Raw genomic sequence first — 18,876 nt, forward strand, 5'->3', positions numbered from 1 at the left:
CCGTGTCGGCCCTCGGCCCTGACTGCGTCTGCTGTGGGCGTGGTCCAGGCGGGAGGGTTTTTAAAGCTCCAGGTGATTCTCCCGTCCAGCCGAGTGTAGAACCGCGACTCCGGGAGAGCGGGATTGCCTGTCCTCTGGGCAAACTCGCAGTTTGGCAAGTGTCCAGCCGCGAAGACCTGGGGTGGCACTCCGAGCTCTCGGTCCCCAGGGAATGGCGGGGAGGGAGGGCGCCCCAACAAGCCTCCGGCCCGAAGGGAAGGCCACCCACCTTGGTGGGGGGTTAATCAATGGCCATGGAGATTGTCCAAAAGGAATTTGGGCCTTGCTCCAAGCTCCTGTTAAATCGGTAATGGGACCCCTAGTTTTACCGCTCGGATACACTGTTGTTCACACAATACTCACGTCAAGGCGTACGGACAAAGGGGTCCACGGGCAAAGAAGCTAAGGAAATATGCACCGACTCCAGCAGGTCCCCCTTGCAGGGCCAGCGATGCTGATGTGCCTTCCCTTCTCCCAAAGGCACCAGGGTCCCGCCCTCCAGCTATAAAACCGTTTCCCGATCTAGGGTCCTTAGGATCTGGTTCCTTGGAGCTGGTTCTAAGAGCACGTGCACTGAGAAAAGCCACTGTCATCATTCCAGCCAAATCCGGTTATTTCTTTTAAAAAAATCATTTATTAAAGAACTCTCAGAGCCAACACATGAACAACCCCCAGCTTCAAACACTGAAACTGCCTGGTGAGACTTTTCGAGATAAAGCAGTAGATTCATGTACCCACAGGTACGTGAACAAGTTGAATCTGACTTGCCAGCACTTAGCTAAACGCTGGAAGAGGTGTGCTGAGAACAGCCATGCGGAGGGGTAATACATATATGCATATATTTTTTTTAAGATTTATTTATTTGACAGAGAGAGACACAATGAGAGAGGGAACACAAGTAGGGGGACTGGGAGAGGGAGACACAAAGCAGGCTTCCTGCTGAGCAGAGAGCCCGATGTGGGGACTCGATCCCAAGACCCTGCAATCATGACCTGATCTGAAGGCAGACTTAAGCGACTGAGCCTCCCAGGTGCCCCTGGAGGGTTAATATATTTAACACACCAACAGCTCTGAAAAATGAAGAAGGAAAAAATACTATAAATCAATTGCAAATGACAAGGGACCCCCCCCCACCGCCCAAAATTGAAGAAGTAAGAACTAGTGCCTAACAGACGCATGACACAGTAACAAACATCCCCTAACCTTCGGCGGTTTACAATGGCCAAAGTTTGTTTCTTCAATGGGAGGCACAGGGTCTCTGCTCGTTGGTCAGTCAACAACCCAGGCTTTTGGACGCTCAGCCTCAACACAGGCTTCCGGGATTCCTGCTGGGGGACAGTATGACAGGGAAGGCCATGTAGATGCTGCTCTTAGGACTGCACCCAGGGGCAGGGCAACCCTACCCCGAGTTCAGGAGGAGACCCTGTTGTCTGTGAACATCCTAAAGACTACCATCATGAAAACTAGACTCAATCTCTGCATCAACTAGAAAAAAAAAAAATGCAAACGAGAACGATAGAGAAACGTGGTGCAATTATACTTGCCCTCTCCTGTTAGGGAAACACTCATCTGTTTTTGAGTTCTTCTACATCAGGAGTTGGCGAACCATACCCTGCCGGGCAGGTCTGCTGCCTGTTTATGGGCAGTTGTGAGCTAAGATTAGTGTTTAAATAGTTTTTAGTCTCTGGAAAAAATTTACTTTTTCATAAGATTGAGAAAATCCAAAGAAGAATCCTATTTTGTGGCCTATGATGAGCACAGAGGATTTACGTTTCGGCGCACATCCATTGGCTTACACATCCCTACTGCAGGCGCAGAGTTGAGTAGTTGTGGCAGAAGCTGTATGCGGTTTAAATAAAACACGCACCGTCTGGAGTAAATGGTCACGCCTTGTTCTTTTGCTGCTGGGAAGGGAGAGGGGCTGGGGGTGAGGGGGGTGCCTCCAGCTCGGCCCCGGAGGACGGGGCGAGTTAGCGAAGGGTGGGCCGACACCCCTGTCAGAGGCAGCCCAGTCAAGTAGAAAGTGGGCAAAGACGATCAAACTGGAGGTGCGGTGATCTCAGCGGGACAGGGTTCATGTGAGTAACCAGAAGGGGCAGAGAACTACTTTTGGTGAGAGTCGTTCTATGAATTTATCAATAGGTAATATTTGACCAGCATTGACCAGCGTTGGTCATGTGTCCTCTGTTACGCTTGGTACGGGGGAAGTGGTCCCTCCCACCGTCATCCGTCCGTCCATCCTCCGTCTTTCCCTTCATCCGTCCATCATCCGTCCATCAACCATCTGTCCATCATCCATCTACTCATCTGACAAGTTTTCCTGAGTGTCGACTGGGGGTCAGCCACTGCAGTAGGAAAACAGCAGCAAATGAGGTTGATACAGTGTGGCTCTGAAGGCACTCGTTCAAATAGCGGAGGCAGGCGAGAAGTGCATAACAGAAAGTGTAGGAAAAATTAAGACCCAGAGGTGAGGTACAGGGGCCAGGCTGGGAAGGGAGAGGCAGCAGGTGCGTTGGTCAAGCCTGCACACAGCACCTTGTGTGTACGAACACCGTTTGTATCCTCACAACAGAGGGAGATGCTATGATCATCCCCATTCTGCAGATGAGGAAACTGAGGTACCCAGAGCCAAGAGGACATGCCCAGAGTCCTACAGTCAGGAAGGGGAGAGCTGGGTTTTGAAGACAGGAGGCCTGGTTCCAGAATTCCCGCCGGAACCACAGTGCACGGCTGCACTGCGAGAAGGTGGTGCCCGGGGACCAGACGCTGAGGCAGAAGCAAGCTGGGCCACACAGGGCGCCTGGTGGGCCAGGGCAGAGGAGCGAGGGCATGGTTCCGGTGGAGAGCTGATTCCGTTCTCCCTGCAGGGAGGTGTCCTCACTGCCCGTCTGCACCGCAGAAGCAGGGAAAACGCCTCAGGACCTGGAGGGCTCTGCGCTCTGGGGTAGGACTTACGGTGGTGGTGGGGCCGGCTGTGCCTGACCGGTGGCTGGCTGCCTTCCACCCCCACCCCCCACCCACTCGTGCATATGCAAGTACGCACACGCACACGCACGTGCACCCACACACCACACACTCACGCACAAGCATCGTGCATACCACACAAGCATATGCACAGCACACACAGGCTCCCATGCGCACAGGCACACGTGCAAGCACACACGTACCCACACTACACGCGCATGTGTCACACACCACACACATGCATGAGTGCCACACGTGTGTGCATGCCACACACGTACACACCACGCATGTGTGCGTGCCTCAAATCACACGCATGTACGCGCCACACGCGTGAGCACACCCACGTAAGCATGCGTGCCCGCACACAAACACACACTCATCCCACCTGATCCATGATCGGGCCCATGTTGAGAAAAGGATCCTGGGGGAAGTCCCTGAGAGCCACCCCCATGGAGGACAGCTGAGCTGCTCCCCGACGGAAGAAAGTTCTAGAACATGTGAGGATGGGAACAAGGATCCCGAGGTGAGGAGGACACATGAGCGAGAACCTATGATCTCTGGAGTCAGAAATCACAGGTCAGAGATGGGAACGGAGAACCTTGGGGTGACAGGAGCACAGACAGTATGAAAAGGAGATAAAGCAGGGAGAAAAGCTGGGCCCCAGTCGGAGCAGCCCAGAAGGGACCACGGGCGGCAGGCGCACTTGGGACTTCGCCTGGGTCACCAGGCCACGACCTGCTGGGCTCACGGGGCACTGAGAGCACCACCAGCAGCCTTCCCCGTGGGTCCCAGGCTGGGTCTCAAGCAAACACCGAGTTGGACGCCCTCTGATTCTGCGAGGCGGGTACAAGTGTCCCTCCATCTCACACGTCGACAAACCGGGCTCCGGCAGGACCAGGGGCCGTCATCAGCCGAGGCTGGCCTTTATCTTCCGTCAGACACCCTGGGCTATAGCTGAGGACACACAGCAGCTGTCCCATGTGTGTTTAGGAGGTTTGGGGGGCAGACGGCCGGACATGGAAGCGCAGGGCTGGGGGGCTGTGCTGACCGATACATCGCAACCCTCAAATCCCAAAGGCTCCCCTTTCTAGAATTTTCTTGTAACTTTCTTGGCATCAAAACGTGACCAAACCTGAAATTTTTGGCAGCACAATTTTACCTACAGCTTGGCCTCCCACAGGTGAGGACTCACGTTCTGTGGGTTTGAATGTGGGGTGCCACTAAGCGCCCACTGGAAGGTTTGCCAAAGAGTTGATCTTTGTACCCCACACCCTTTCTAAAATCCAAAAAGTCTTGTCATTTGGCAAACAGTGGACTTTGGCCCTGCTCGGGAGGCCTTGCTATCCGTCCGGGGGGCTGAGGAGCCCCTAGTTGTGGACGTGGCCCTGCCACTCCCAAAGACATGGTCCCAGCCGGGTCAGGACGCTCCCGGCAGTGATGGGAGCCGAAGCGGCCCGCCCAGCTCCCCAGGAGAGGCTGCAGGAGGCCAACGGGAAAAGCCCCACACCGGGGAAGGCCACCTGGGGTCCCTGGGCTTTCCCGGCACCAGGTGCCTGGGCAAGAGTTGGGGTGCACTAGCTCCCAGAGAGTGGGTTTGGAGACAGGACGCCCCGGTCCTAGCCTTGGCTGAGCCTGTGACCTGAGCAGGTGCCCACCCCCCTGTAGACCCGTTTTTTTCTTTTTGTAAAGTGCGAGCTGAGACAAAGCCGGTGGGCTTTCTCGCTCACGCCACCTTGGACATGCTGAGCCAGACACGGCGTTTTCTTGGGCCCCTCTGGCCCCCTGGGGCCCCAGGCCTGGGCTCCAGGCACCCCTGTGTCTCTGCCCCCCGTTCTTTAATTGGAGGGGTGGGCAAGTCTCTCCTTTCTCATTCTCCACGACATGTGCCTGCTTTTCGGGGTGGAGATCACAGCCTTTCTGGAGCCTCGATTCCCACGGAGGGGGGGCCGGGGAGCACCCCCTCGCTGTCCGGGCGGCCCGAGCCGGCCGCGGGCAGTGCGGGCTGCGGGGCCCCCGCGCTCAGCGTCTGCCCGCTCACAGCCCGGGGTGGGGAGGGATTTCCATGGGGCTTATGGTGATTTATAATGGGAAACCTCCGCTTTCCCCCCGCTTTGTTCTCCCTGACAGAGGGAAGAAAGAAACAGTAAACCGCCTCTCATCGCAAGTCATGATGAAGCCCGCCGCTCGGCCCCGGCCCCGGTGCCCTCGACCGCGACAAAGTGCTCTATTGTCATCTGTTACGTTTTTCTCAAAAAACCTTCAGCCGCGCACAAGGCCAGAGCCATATCCTTAACTGGGTCTTCCTCATTGTCTGCGCCTGAGGGAAATGGAATGTGTCACTCTGGGTAATGCCCCTTCAATACTTTTCAGGAGCCGCTCGGGGCTTTGGCCCGGATAAAGCCGCCCCCAGGCTTTCTCAGGCTCCGCGGCTAGGATGAAAGCTGGCCCGCAGGCCGCAGCCACCGCGCCACCTGGCCCACGGGGGACGGTGGGCTCGCCTGCCGGCCGGTGGGCGCCCCCCACCCCCTACTCTGCTCCCCCCGAGCTGGCTTGGGGGTCCCCTTGGGGGCGGGAGGGCTCAGGGCAGGGTGGCACTGGGCCAGGGGGCCGAGGAGGAAGCCGGGGTCTCCCGAGGCACGGCTGGAAGGCAGGGGGGGCCCTGCCCCAGCCCTCCCCTGCCCTCCTGCACCCCCGCCCCGGACCCCGACCAAGCAGCCACAGTTCCCACCTGTCGGATTCCCAGAGCCTTTCCGAGAGCAGTCGGCTGCGTTACTCCCGAGGGGGAGGTTGGCAGAATCCAGCCGGGTCCGCCCCGTGCACTCCTCCCCCATCCTCCCCTTCGTGTGCTCCTCGGCCTCAGCGAGGGGAGCAGGGGTGCCGTCACCGCGGCCGCCCACGGCGGGCAGGGAGGGGCGTCGCCAGTGGCTCGGGCCCCCGCTGACACACCGCTCACAGGCAGCGCACGGAGGGCCCCAGAGCGCCATGAAAATGCGGGCCCCGTTCAAAACGAGAAAGAAGTTGATGGAGACCCGGGGCTCGGGGGGCAGGAGGGCAGGGGCGGCACAGGCGGTGGCGCTGGGGGAGGGCGGGCCTGCGCTCTGCACCCCTCTGCTCTGAGTCCTGGGACAGAGCCCTGCTCGCAAGGCCCTTACCAGGATCTTGCCAGCCTGCCTCTCCCTGGCCAGGGGAGGCCGGACACACACACACACACACACACACACACACACAGAGGTGCACGCGCGCACACACGCACCAGCCCTCTGGGAAGTTGGGGGGCCCCAGAGAGCCTCCAAACGCCCCGGCCCAGCTCCAGCCCGCCATGCTTGGCCTGCGCTGCCGCCTGCCTCCAGCTGTCCCTCCCCGACCCTCGGCTACTCTTGGTCTTTAGCTGGTCGTCGGTCCCCTGGGAGCTCATTGAGGGCTCCCTTACGAGCTTCATGTCCCCGGAGAAACAGACCCACTCGCACACCGGGCAGGGCCCCAGCAGCCTGTGGGAGGTGGATGGGTCGAGGGGCGGGGCCAGGAGTTGATGTACCCACCAAGCTCCAGAGACCAGAAGGTCACGACAGGAGCGTCCACCTGACCCACAGCCGGTGGGGGACACAGTGGGGAGCCCCAGCCAACCCAGAAAGTCGCCAAGTGGCACGCAGTCCCAGGGCCAGCCCACAGCCTCGGGGGTGGCTCTGGGCCCCGTGTTCCGTAGTCCTGTGTTACAGCTCCAGGGCCTGGCCGCCGAGGGGGGTCACTGTCCCCATGCTTGTGTGTCCCCAAATTCGGCTCAGGAGCCCTCCCTGGGAGCCCGTCCTGATCGCGGCAGCCTGCAGGCGAAAGGTCACAGAGGGAGTCCGGGTGCAAAAGCTCCTCTTTCTGCAGTTCTGGCTCGCTGGCCGAGATGGCACGGGGAAGGGGCTGGGGGCGCATGGCCGGAGGCTTTGCTGGCCTCTGCGAGGACTCTGGAGTTTGTCCTGAAAGCAAATGGAAAACCAGGGAGTGCTGTGGGGGATTGCCTCCTGGCCCCTCAACGCCTCCCCGCCTGCCACCTTTCCTCCCATGAGGGGCATAGTGTGCCTGCTGCCTGTCGAGGCACGACTCCATCCTGAGAAGCACAGAGGTCTGGAACCTCCCTTCAAGGGCTTCTTCTGCCAATGCACGAGTTGGTGTCCTGTGTCCCACAGGCCTGAGCAGGCTGAGGGGCCTTGAGCAGACCGGGAGCCTGGCCTGTGGAGCCCAGCCCCGCGCCCTGGCACTCGGGGCCCCTGCCCTCTGACGCTTGCTGGGAGCACTTCCCAAATCTATCTCCATCACAGCGTGGGCTGCCGTGGAGAATACCACGGCCCGGGGCTGTGACACAGCAAAGGCCTTTATTTCTCCCAGTTCTGGAGGCTGCAAGGCCGAGACCAAGGCTCCGGCCGATGCAGCGCTGGTGAGAGCCGGCTCCCTGATCGGCAGACGGTTCTGGTCTCCCTGAGCAGAAACCAGAGAGACGAGCGAACTCCCCCATGTCCTCTCTCGTAAGGGCACTGATCCCGTCCTGCGGGCCCGCCTTGATGGCCCGGCCGTCCCCCCAGGGCCCCACCTCCTCACCTAGCATGTGGGGACAGTGGTGCCTCGTCCTGACGGTGGAGGAAAAGAAAATGAAGGGGCGCTGGTCACGGGCCCGCCGCGCGGCACGGAAGGGCTCCCCGGGTGTGGTTAGGAGGCCACGGCCCAAACCTGCAGACATTCCACTCAGTGATTTCAGGCAGGCGACAGCTGCACGCTGCCCCTCCGCCTCCCCTGGGGACGCCAGCCTCTCCCTCTTTCCCTCCCAGGCGCCCGGCCATGGACAGCGGGGGGCACTTGCTCACAGGAGGCTGCAGCCTGTGCCTGGCGTTGGCTGATCTGACCCACAGGGCCCTCCTCCCTAGACCCGACACAGGCCTGCCCAGGGGTCTGGCCGTGGCCCCATCTTCACCCTGTGCCTCCCGCTGCCTCCGCCGCCTCTCCCTCTTCCCAGACCTCCAGGGAGAGCCGCTCGGGGAGCAGGCCGTCTCTGACGTCGTGGTCCTTCCATACAGAGGGCCGTGGGCCTGTCAGATTGGGCACCCAAATCAAGGGTGATGATGAAACCTGTCCCTCCAAATTAGGCCAGGGCCCCCGGAGCCCCGCTGATTACAGCCCCCGCACACCAGGGACAAAGGCAGCAAGCAGGTCCCTGGAGGGTCATTAATATGGATTGAGGCCTATTGTTTCCTCAAATTAGGCCACGGGGGTGCTCCTTGGGGAAGCACATAGCGGGCATCCACACGCACGGGCTCGCAGGTTCCGGCCGGGGTCCCCGGCTGGCCGTGAACAGCCCAGGCCGTTCCCAAGCTCGAGCTCTTGCCTGCTGCAGGGGTGCAGGGGGCTGGTCTCAGCACCGACGCAGCCGTTGGGACCAGTAAGGATTCTTGCCTCGCACGGCGGGTGTTGCTCAATTTTGCCCGGTAAAACTCAGGTATTGATGCGCCCAGCTCCTGTCCAACCCCAGAACACGAGGACCAAGACCCCGCACCAGGGAGGGGGTCGCTGACCCAGGTGCGGTGCCCAGGAGAGAAGCTCAAGACAGGGTCAGACGCGCGATCACAGCCCTGCCTTCGCCTGGCTCATGGTGCCGTGGGTCAGAAAAGCATGGAGCCACCATGCCAGCGGCCAGCGGGCTGACCCCAGGGCTCCAGCTCACAGCGCGGTGGGCAAGGCAGGGTTCATGCAGCACGGGGTCAGGCGCAAGGGCGGGAGCGTTGAGTGGTGGGAGGGCTTCAGAGGGCTTCATGCCAGGTACAACCCCAAAGCCTCGGGATGTTTCACCTGATGGGGTGTGTAGGGCTCCCACCAGATACCAAGACCTTGCAGGCTGTGCGGCGGCTCTGAAGGAAACCACCTGTCAGGTGAGGGCGGGGGGCTCCACAGAGGGCCACTGCGCACCGGGCAATCGGACGAGCCCAGATCCTACAGTGACTCTGACAGCTGGTCTGATGATGCGGCGAGGCCTCGTCTGGCCAAATTGCAGCCTGGACGCCACCGTGGTGTTGGAGTCAATGGCTTTATCTGACCGCCATGGGCACTGGCCCCGGAGGGGTCCTGGGCTGCCCCTCTCCCAGAGGAGGGGACTGGAAGGCGACCTCATGCACCAGGCCACAGTGATGAGGCTGGAAGCTACAGCCCGTTCCCACCACTGGCTCAGGCCCTTGCACCGGCCGGACCCTGATCATGTCCCAGGACTTTGCTAGCTTCCCAGGGAGAGTTCCCAGGAGTCCCAACGGCTTGGAGAGGAGTGCACAGCCCCTTGGTCGGCAGCTGCCCCCTTCACAGGCACCTAGAATCCTTGAGATGCTGGACAAAAGCTCCTTAGTCGGCTCTGCAGGGATCCTCTCGGACTGTCTGTCTCCCTTTCTCTGAATCTTGGGCAGATCTTCAGCCCTCCGAAGCCCTCCCACCACTCAACGCTCCCGCCCTTGTGCCTGAGCAGAGGCCCGTCAGGGCACCCTAGAAAGGAGTGTGCATGAGTCACTCGGACTGGGTTCCTGGATCCCGCCATGAATGGCTGCCCAGAGTGCCGGCCACTCGCAGCCAGCCTAGGAGAGAAGCAGCAGCTCCACTCTCTGACCTCGAGCAGCACCCTGTATAAGTGTCCATCAGCCCCATTTTACAGAACAAGCTTGGAGAGGTCAAGGTCACCCAAGGACCGCTGGCACTTTGGCCTGAGGAGGGGAGCCTGGAATAGCTGTGAGCCCCTCTGATTCCCAGGGGAGCCGGCAGCTGAACCCCAGGGCCACCTACCCAGGAGGGTGCCAGGTCCACTGGAGCCAGGGTGCCTTGCGGGGGTGGCTGGGGTGGCATGGCTGGACGTCCCAGCATGCCCGTGACGAGCCTGCCTTCGTCTCATCCCGCCCTCTCCATTCTCATTTTAGAGGGGGGGAAACTGAGGCAGGAGGAGGCTGTCACTCATCCAAGGCCACACTGCACATCACAGCCCACGGCTACCCAGGCAGTCCACGGTCTCTTCTGGTGGAGCTCGCAATGGGCTTCCCACTCAGTTTTACTGGGAGCTCAGAGGTCACACCCTCGGTGAGAGAGCTGAAGGGTGCATGGTTGACCCCTCACGGACCCCCCGTCACCCCAGGAGGCTGACGCGGCTCACTGAGACCAGACGGCTTCTCTGAACCAGGCCCTGTGTGGGCTGTGGGGCCCCCAGTTGGAGAAGCACATGGTGGCTGGTGGCGGGGACAGACACCAGACCTCGGAGGCCTGGGACCAACACTGTGACCAACACTGTGACCAACAGTGTGCCCTGTGCAGGGGAGCCAAACCCAGTGGGCCCCCCCCGGGGCAGGAGAAAAGCACTCTCCAGAGGGCGGCCCAGAACATCCCTGGACAGACACCTGCCCGCTGCGGAGCTTAAGAGGGGGCCGTGGGGCCAGCGGGGGGAGGTTCCCGCAGGGGGAAGGGCTGGCCTGGGCCCCAGCCACACCGAGTGAGGGTGCGACCGGCCCCGAGGGTCTAAGGTCTTCACAAGGGGAGGGAGGAAAGGGCGGACGCAAGGGAAGGAAGGACGGAAAACAGATACATCGACGGATTCTAGAGCTGAAGTTCTTAATACTGTCAAAAGAGCCAGATGGGAGGTGCCTACAACATAGTAGATGTTCAAGAGACTTTGGTTGAATGAAGACATCCCCATCTGTGCCAAATTATATTGGCAACAACAACAAAAATACATGAATACGCCTGATCTCAGGTCCTTAGAGAGCCACCCCCACCCCAACGCCCAGCACAGCGAGAGAAACAGAGCTCGCCAAAACTTGCTCTGGCTACATCCGACCAGACCCAAAGACGTGCCCCAGCTCGGAACACCCGACGGTCCCCTCCCTGCCCGCCCGCTCCGGAGCCTCAGCCCTTAAACTGATGCGTCCGAGTCCACCCTCCTCCTTGTGCAAACACTGGTCACTCCGGACCCCGTCTCTGAATGGGGTCCTGTTTGGGCAGATGAAGGGTCAGAACCTCCACATATGAATGACCAGGGAGCTGGGACACACCTTCACCTTCTGCCCATCACACTCACTGTCACAGACCTCTCCAAGGTCCATGGAGGGAGAGAGCCTCGGCTCTGTCCACGTACCGGGTGGACAGACACACAGCCGGCCCTCACACCTGCGTGGTGGAGGACGGTCCGGGGGGGGCCACGGTTTGCAGCCCCTTCATTCCTTCATCAGAGCTTGGGCTCTCCCCAAGCATCCCTTGGGCAAGGACGGGCACTCTGGTGCCCACTGCCTGGGGTGGAAGCCCAGCTCCAGCACTGTGTGTGGTTGGCTGTGTGTCCCTAGGCCCAGGGCTTAACCTCTCTGGGCCGCAGTCAACTTTTCTATCAAATGGGATAAGCACAGTCCCTACCTCATAGGGCTTTGTCGGGATAAAAAGGCGAGTGTTTGCCAGAGGTGGGGTAAGCCCTAGGTCGGTGCTAGCCCATCAAGGAGGCCCCCCTCGTGGGAGGGTCCCCGAGGTCTTGCTCTCCAGAAACAACCAGGAGGCTGAGGGCCAAACCGGCTCTGGCCGTGTCTGTGGCCTTGGCACGGGGAGGCTGCGGGCTCTCGAGGCAGGGGAGAGGCTGCTGGTCAGCTGGAGGTCTCAAGGGGGCTTTCGCCCGCTGGGGCCGCGCAGGCTGCTCAGCCGCCCGGGCCCTCGGGCCGCCCCGCCGCACCCCTTTGATGCGTATTAGAGAGAAATCCAAGCGTGAGGGTCTGCGATTGTCCCGTTTGTTTACAGCGTTTGTTCGAGCATATTTCTGGCGAGGAAGCCGACAATAAGCCAAGGCCGGCGGCCCGGCTGGCGGGCAACACGCAGGGACAGCTGCTGCGGCTGGTGCTTCCCGGTGGGCCGGGGCGGAAACCGGGGGCTCTGTCTGAGGCGCTTCAAAGAAGGGCCTTTGTCTGGGACAGCCGAGCCCGGGGCCCCTCGGGGGCGGGCGGGCTGGGGCTCTGGGCGCTGGAGGCCCGCTCGGTGACCCTGCACCCGGGGCTGCCTCTCTCTGGGCCTCAGTTTCCCAAGCCTGCTGTGAGGGGGATAAACGGGGGCCCCAGGGGCATGTTGTGACCGAGTGCTCTCGGGGTACAGCCCGACTCTCCAAGGCCTGTGCTCTGCAGACTTCGAGATGCCAAGCAAAGGCTCAATGAGGCAGCCCCTGGGGCTTGGCCTCCCCAGAGTCAGGCCTCCCTTCCAGCGGCCTGCGAGGGGGCCCCCGAGACACCAAGACGGGCGGGAGTGGGCCCACGCTGCAGCGCCCGTGCTCTCTGGGCAGGTGGGAGAGCTGGGGCCGCACCCCTGCCTCGGTCCCGAGCCCCAGCACCTACTTGCCAGGCATTGCCGAAAGGGCTGAGCTCTCTGCACATCCTCACCGGGACACGAGCCCACGAGTGAACGAATGAATGAACAGATGAATGAATGAATGACCCAACCGACCAAACAATATGTTGACAAATCAATAAAGGAAGCCCCCCCGGGTGTTGCCTGAAGATATTTTCATGGAGGCGCCTTACATGGAACCTACGTAAAGGATTTCTGTGCAGAATGCAAGTGTTTCGGGCGAGAAGAAAGACCGGCAACTGCCGGAAAGAGACGAAGAGGCTCCCGCGCTCCGCCAGGTGGACCAGTCCTGTGCGGTGTTGGGCCACGTTGCCCCTGGGCCCCGGGCTGTGAGCAGCGTTGGGGTGTGTGGCCGGGAGCTGGTCCCAGGGCTCTGATGGCCTCTTCATTCCGTATTTGCGGTCCCCAACCTGTTGGGTCAAACCGTGAGCTCAGGACCACCTCTGGGCCACCTTGTCCCTGCTTGAGGAAGAAGATTGTACCCAAATCCCTGCTACCCTCCCCCGCTGCTGGTCCTGGGCCAAGTGCGGGACACTGGGGGCAGGCGGGCAGGGCAGCCAGGGCCAGGGAAGGACAGCTGAGGGCCAGGCTCCTCGAACAGGCTCTGCTCACGCTGGACACCGCGTCTCACTTGACCTCTAAGCAAGTAGGTGATACGATGCGGGTTCACCGATGAGGAAACAGAGGGTCAGAGAGGCAGGGGGCCTCTCTCAAGGGCACCCAGAACACGATGCCGCTGTGAGTCTGACCGGCCGCATCCCGGTTAGCAGAGGAGAGAATGAATTATGAGCTGAGGGCTGGGGCGTGGGGGCTGGTGATGAGGCTCGCAGGCCGGACTTAGCCATTTGTCCAACAAATATCGACCCTGGACGTGAGAGGAGCCAAGAGAGGCCCTGCCCCTCGTCCCAGCTCCCTGACGCTGAGGTAGTCCCCTTGAGGGGGGTGGTGGGCCCCAGGGGGTGGGGGCTGGGACATTGGCAAGCGTTCTCCACAGACTCTGGCCCATGGCAAGGGTGATCCCCATGTCACTGGAGAGCACAGAGGGCAGAGGCTGGCCTCTGGAACGCTTGCATTGGTGACTCGGCAACAGACTGGCTGGCGCCCGCTGCCCGGCCCACACCACTAACCCCCTCCACCTGCCAGAGTCCATATTTGAGGTCAGAAGCGGAGCACGGAGTCCGTGAGCAGGCCACAGGGCCGGCGGGTCCCCTTCTGGGGCCGTCTGCGACTGCTCTGCTCCTGAAGCCAGCTGGGGCTCTCTGGGTCCAGCCTGCAGGACGCCTCTGCCTGCGTCCTTAGCTGCGGCAGGGGGATCCCCAGGCAGGGGGACGAGGGGCATCTGTCACTGAGCCCCCAGGCACTCCTGCAGCGTGCTGCCACCAAGATCCCCCGGGGAGCAGACCCTCGCACCTGGGGCCCCTTTCTTAGGCAGGCAGGACAGGGGTGGTCCTCCCATGGGACTGATGGGGACCCTGGCCCCGATGGAGGGACAGCTATGCAGCCCACGGCCGCCCAGGGGAGTAGCTCCCACAGGAAGCGCTGGTCACCTCAGCCTGCTGCCTAGGACGGGACCAGCTTCCTGGTGATGCGGGTGCTTGGGAAGAACTCCCGCCCATGGTGGGACCTCGGGCCCCCACCCCACTCCGCCCATCTCAGAGTCAGACCCCCGGCCAGCTGCGAGCCGTGTGGGGGACACGGAGTGCCCAGCCTTGACTGGCCCCAACACTCCCGGTCTCAGCTCCCAAGCTCTGCTCAAGTTCGGCCCGTGCCGTGGCCCTAAAAGCGCCTCCCGATGTGCAAGAGGCTTGTGGTTGGGCAGGGGGGGCGCTCCTCGGCAGGGCTCCTGACCTAGGCAGCCCGGGGGGCCCGGGCCCCGCTGCTGGGTCCCCTAGCCCCGTCTGCGGGCCCCGCCCTGCTATCCCCAGAGCTGGGAGCCGGCTGCAGGAAAATGTGAGTGTCAGCGCTGTGCTGCCACATTCCTGAGGCCTCCCTCCTGGCCTGGGAGCCGCTGCCAACTCCCCCGTCTAACCCAAAAAGCCCCACTGGTGGGTCCAGGCCCCGTCCTGCGGCCTCTGCACTCGCTGCAGCTTTCATCCCGGGAACACCCTCCTGCCAGCCGCTGGCTTGGCGGCCCTGAGGCCCCAACCAAGCCAAGGCTTTCAAGTGTATTCCCAGGGGGCCCCCGGGGCTGTCACCGCCTCCAGCGGGCTGGGTATTTTGGGGGACGTCCCCTAAATGAAAACAGGGCAGGAATGCTGGAGGCCGGCACCATGTCCCCAAGGCTTGGGTGCGGTGCTTTGAGTTGGGCAGAGGAGGGGGGGGTTCCGGCAAGCAGGGGACAGCAGAGAGGGACTGGGGAGGGGGGCGGCGGATGCCCTTGAGGGCAGCGGCGGGAAGAGAGGGGTCAGCGAGGGGCTCGGGGCTCGAGGGCCATCAGAGCCCTCTGGAGCAGCCGTCCACAGCCCAGCACCCTCCTCGCCGCCCCGCTCGCGCTCCGCAAAGCTTTCCCTCAGTCGTGGACTGGGACGTGGTATTCTGAGGCCTACATGGTGCAGGACCAGGATGAAGGCTGATGGGGTGCCACAAGCCTGCCCAGCCCCGACCTCCAGAGGGAGCCGCATGTCGCCTGTGCCTGCGGCCCCGGTGGTCTCCTCTCCACCCACGGCTCCGCGTGGGCCCTACGGGGGCCTGCGTGGCTCAGGAGGAGCCAGGGGCAGAAGTCCAGGCCCGGAGGAAACTAGTCAGAGCACCCCCCCCCGCGCCCCAGCTAAGGAGCTCCGCAGACCCCTCTTTGGCAGAGACAGCCCCACAAACACTTCCTGGGACCCTGCAGGGGTCGCACGTCCGGCAGAGGGAGCAGCCAGAGCAAGGACATGGAGGGCCACCCAGCCGGGCTGAGGGGCCCTGCCCCACGGACGGGGCGAACCGCATCGGCCCCTGCCCTCCCCTGCCCTGGCCTGGTCCCGCCCGGGTGCCCTGTCGGGAAGCTTCGCTCCTTTTCCCCGATGTGCCTGAGCCTCACAGGACATCGGGCCCCCCGTGTGTCCCCAGCCCCGAGGGCTTTCCTGAGCATCGCCACTCACAGTTACCCCTGACCTGCCTCTCGATGGGGGCAAGGGAGTGCTCACTGAGGCTCTGGGAGCTGGGCAGACCCTGAGGCCACCCAGCCACGGAGCGCTGGAGCCATCTTGCCCCCCGGGAAGCCGCCCAGCAGCTGCTCAGAGCCCGAGGTGGGCATCGTACACTGGCCTCTCTCCCAGGGCAGCAGCAGAACACAGAGAAGGGGCCTTTGTCCAGCCCTGCGGAAGGACCCAGAGACCTCCCAGAGCTGCCCCTGGCGCCGCCCGGGGCCCACTAGGCCACCCGGGCAGAGGTGGTTAATGAACCCACCCCAACTGGGCCCAATACAATGGCACCTTGTGTGGCCTGTCGGGGCAGTCTTCACGCTCACCCATCAGGGTCGTCGCTGGGGACATGAGGTTAATGGGGGCAACCCGCCCCTCTGGGCGCCGTGGGCCAACTCAGCGGGACACAGCCCTGGGACCCCCAGGAGTGATGACCTCCTGTCCGAGAACACAGTGCCCTCCGTCACCCGCCAATGCAGGGGACGGGCCCCAGAAGGGTGACATGAGCACCAAGGGGGCACCACGAGACGCCGCGGACACGGGGGGCAGCGGGACCAGTGGCTGCTGCCCTGCCTGGCCCCTCAGGGCTATGACCTTGAGCCGACCCCTCAGGGGTCACAGCACACGCTGCCTCCCCACCCCCAGGCTCATGGGGGTGAGCCTGTGAAATGAAGGCGGGAGAATCGCCCAGAAACTCTGTTGCGCAGGAAGAAGATAAGGTTTGATCTGAGAAGCAAGGAGCCCACTGATAAGCTCAAAGTCAAGGTTTCTGCCTCCAAACACCCCTTGGTTAGGGGAGAGCTGGACCAGGCCCCACACCGTGACCTCAGGAACCACACTTTCCCTCCAGAAGCTGGTTTCCTTGGCTGTGAAGTCAGGAGTTCAAGGCTCCCGACTTGCAGATGGACGGCCACTAGAGTCGGGCCTGAAGTGGACAGGAAGGCCCCGACGTGGGCCGAGCGGCGGTCATCCTCCCTGCCCGGGCAGCGCGCGGAGCCCCGGAGGCAGGAGCTCAACCACCGGAACAGCCCGAGGCAGCTTCCCACAGGCCTTGGGAGGCGGTATTTTTAGCCCTGGAGCCCGAGGCTCGGCGAGTTAAGAATAACCCCAGGCAGTGGGAAAGCGGGCGGCCGTGGGGGTGGGCAGTGCTGCCACCGGCAGTTCTGAGCGCCCAGCAGAGGTCCTCCCTGGGGCCTCCCCCGGGGCCAGCCTAGAGAGTCCAGCGTACAAAACCCAAACGGCGAAGTGGAACTTGAGAGGTTTCTGCAGTCGCTGCCCCAGAGGGGCCATGAGAGAGAGCGGCAGGCCTCGGGACGCCCCGGCGGCCCCCCTCCTGGCGGACAGCAGGCTGGGGCCGGCTCTCCACCTGGTCCTCCGCACGCAGGGGTCCCGCACGCTCAGTGAGTGACAGGGTGTGCTCCCGGGGCGGGGGTGTGGGGCTGGCGTGGGACGGTGCCTTGATCCCCCCAGAGGGCTCTAAGGCTTGGGCCACAGGGTGTACGCAGTTGACATTCAGCTCTCAGTAAAGACAAAGAACCTGCAAAACCAAGCATGTGCCAAAAGTCACAGTAAGGCCTTTCCTCCAGCTCCTCCTTGGCTCTGAAGCCTCCCATGGCTCCCCAGTGCCTGCAGCAGCTGGAAACATGATGATTCCGTGACCCCTCCAGAGGAGACTCCCCTGGAAGGATAAGGAAATTAAAGCAGGTGCTGGCACAGAGACACCCCAACTGTGGGTAACTTGGGGGCCAGAAGTGTAGTCAAAACTGCTTCCCAGCACAGGGCAGCAGGGGGTCAGGACACAGTCCAGGGGCCTGGGGTCCTCGAGGCCTGCAGGGCCACCGACACTGAAACCCGCCGCCACCGATGGCTAGGGGCTCCCTTGGGCACCGGAAGCACCCGGGCGCCCCGCTGACACAGGCGGCCGGAGAGTGGGAGTCACGGATGCAGGACAGGCCTGGAACACAGCCGGGGCTCGGTCAGAGTTCCTAGCTGATCTCAGCTCAGAGCAGGGGCTCTCCAGTCCCCCAGCGCCGCCTCTCCTCCACGCCTGCGACTCTGCCCAAACTGGGCCTCCCTCTGGAATTCATTCATTCATTAGCTCACTCTGTAGCCAGCCATGCATCCGTTTTTCTATCCACATTTTCTGGGCACCTGCTGTGTCCCAGCTGCTTCAGACATGAAGACACTGAAGACCCCAGGGCGTGAGCTCCAGGAGCCTCTGGTTTGGGGGAAGACAAGCCAGGAGGCGGGGAGCACCCTGCCCCAGGAGAGTTGGTATTAAAGGCACAAGAGGAAAACTGGCAGAGCCCAGAGGGTTTGGTTAATGGCTCCAGGGGTAGAGGGTGGGGGTTGGGGACACAGCCCAGGGGAGGAGCAAGTTCGGGGTACAGCAGGGACAGCTGGTTGGCTGCACCTGTGAAGTTCTGGTAGCCAGCACCATCCCCTCCTGTCTCTGTAAGCCCGCTTCCCAACCTACACTTGGACTCTGAAAGCATCTTACTCCCCCCAGGATCCAAAGACCCTGGGCCAGCCAGCCCTCTGGAAATGTGGCTATGTCAGTGAACGAAGGAACAAATCGCTTGCTCCAGAAGTCTCCTGGATCGTGGAGCTAGCCCAGGGCAAGTTTCAGAGTCATAGGGCAGATGGAGTTGTGACCTCCTAGCAGCTGGAGTGTGGTGGTCCCACCCTGGCTCAACGACCCACCCCGGGCTTCTGCTCCTCCCTCCTGCAGCCTCTGCCTGCCTCCAGTCCCTCTCTCTGAGGCAAGTCCTTAACTGCCATCCATGTGGCCAGACACTTCTCCAGTGGTCACCTAGTCCAGGGTCCCTGGGTAAGCAAAGCCGACAGGAACCCTGACTGGCGTCCCGTGCACCATGGGACAAGCAATGGGGCGAGAAGAGAGCAGAGCCAGAGAGACCCAGAGCTTTGGGAAGTGATTTTGGAAGCGATCACAGGGAAAGGATGCCCAGCGGAAGGAAGAGTCAGTGCAAAGGCCCTGAGGCAGAAGCACAGCTGGAGGGTTAGAGCAACAGCAAAGAGCCCCACGCAGCTGCAGGAAAGGAAAGCACAGGGATGGGCAGGTCATGCTGGACCGCTCAGCTGCTGCGAAGACTTGATGCTGCTCTGAGTTGGGCCAGAACCTGCGGAGGACTGGGTCTCGTGTCTTTACAAAGGACCAGCCTGGCTGCTGGGTTGAGAATGGACCAGAAGGGGCAAGGCTGGCAGCTGGAGGCCAGTAAGGAGGCCGGGGCACCCTCCTTGCTCCAATAGAGGCCATGAGAGAAGCCAGGAGCAGAACAACCAGGGCAACGCTGCGTCCACGCCCAGGAGGCCCGTGACATCCCAGCAGGTGCAGGCCAAGTCCCCAGTGGTA

General features: G+C 62.0%; 1 long non-coding RNA gene across 1 annotated transcript; it reads right to left on the reverse strand.

Annotated features, from left to right (window-relative positions):
* Positions 1 to 6,849: 6,849 nt before the first annotated feature.
* On the reverse strand, positions 6,850 to 7,716 carry LOC309873513. The gene is made up of 2 exons (XR_014316394.1): positions 7,588 to 7,716; positions 6,850 to 6,968 (listed from the first exon to the last, which is right to left on the reverse strand). It is a non-coding gene; the product is annotated as an uncharacterized lncRNA (long non-coding RNA).
* Between the last annotated feature and the right edge of the window lie 11,160 nt (positions 7,717 to 18,876).

This window comes from Mustela nivalis, assembly GCF_964662115.1.
Source record: "Mustela nivalis genome assembly, chromosome: 9".
NCBI classification, from domain to species: domain Eukaryota; kingdom Metazoa; phylum Chordata; class Mammalia; order Carnivora; family Mustelidae; genus Mustela; species Mustela nivalis.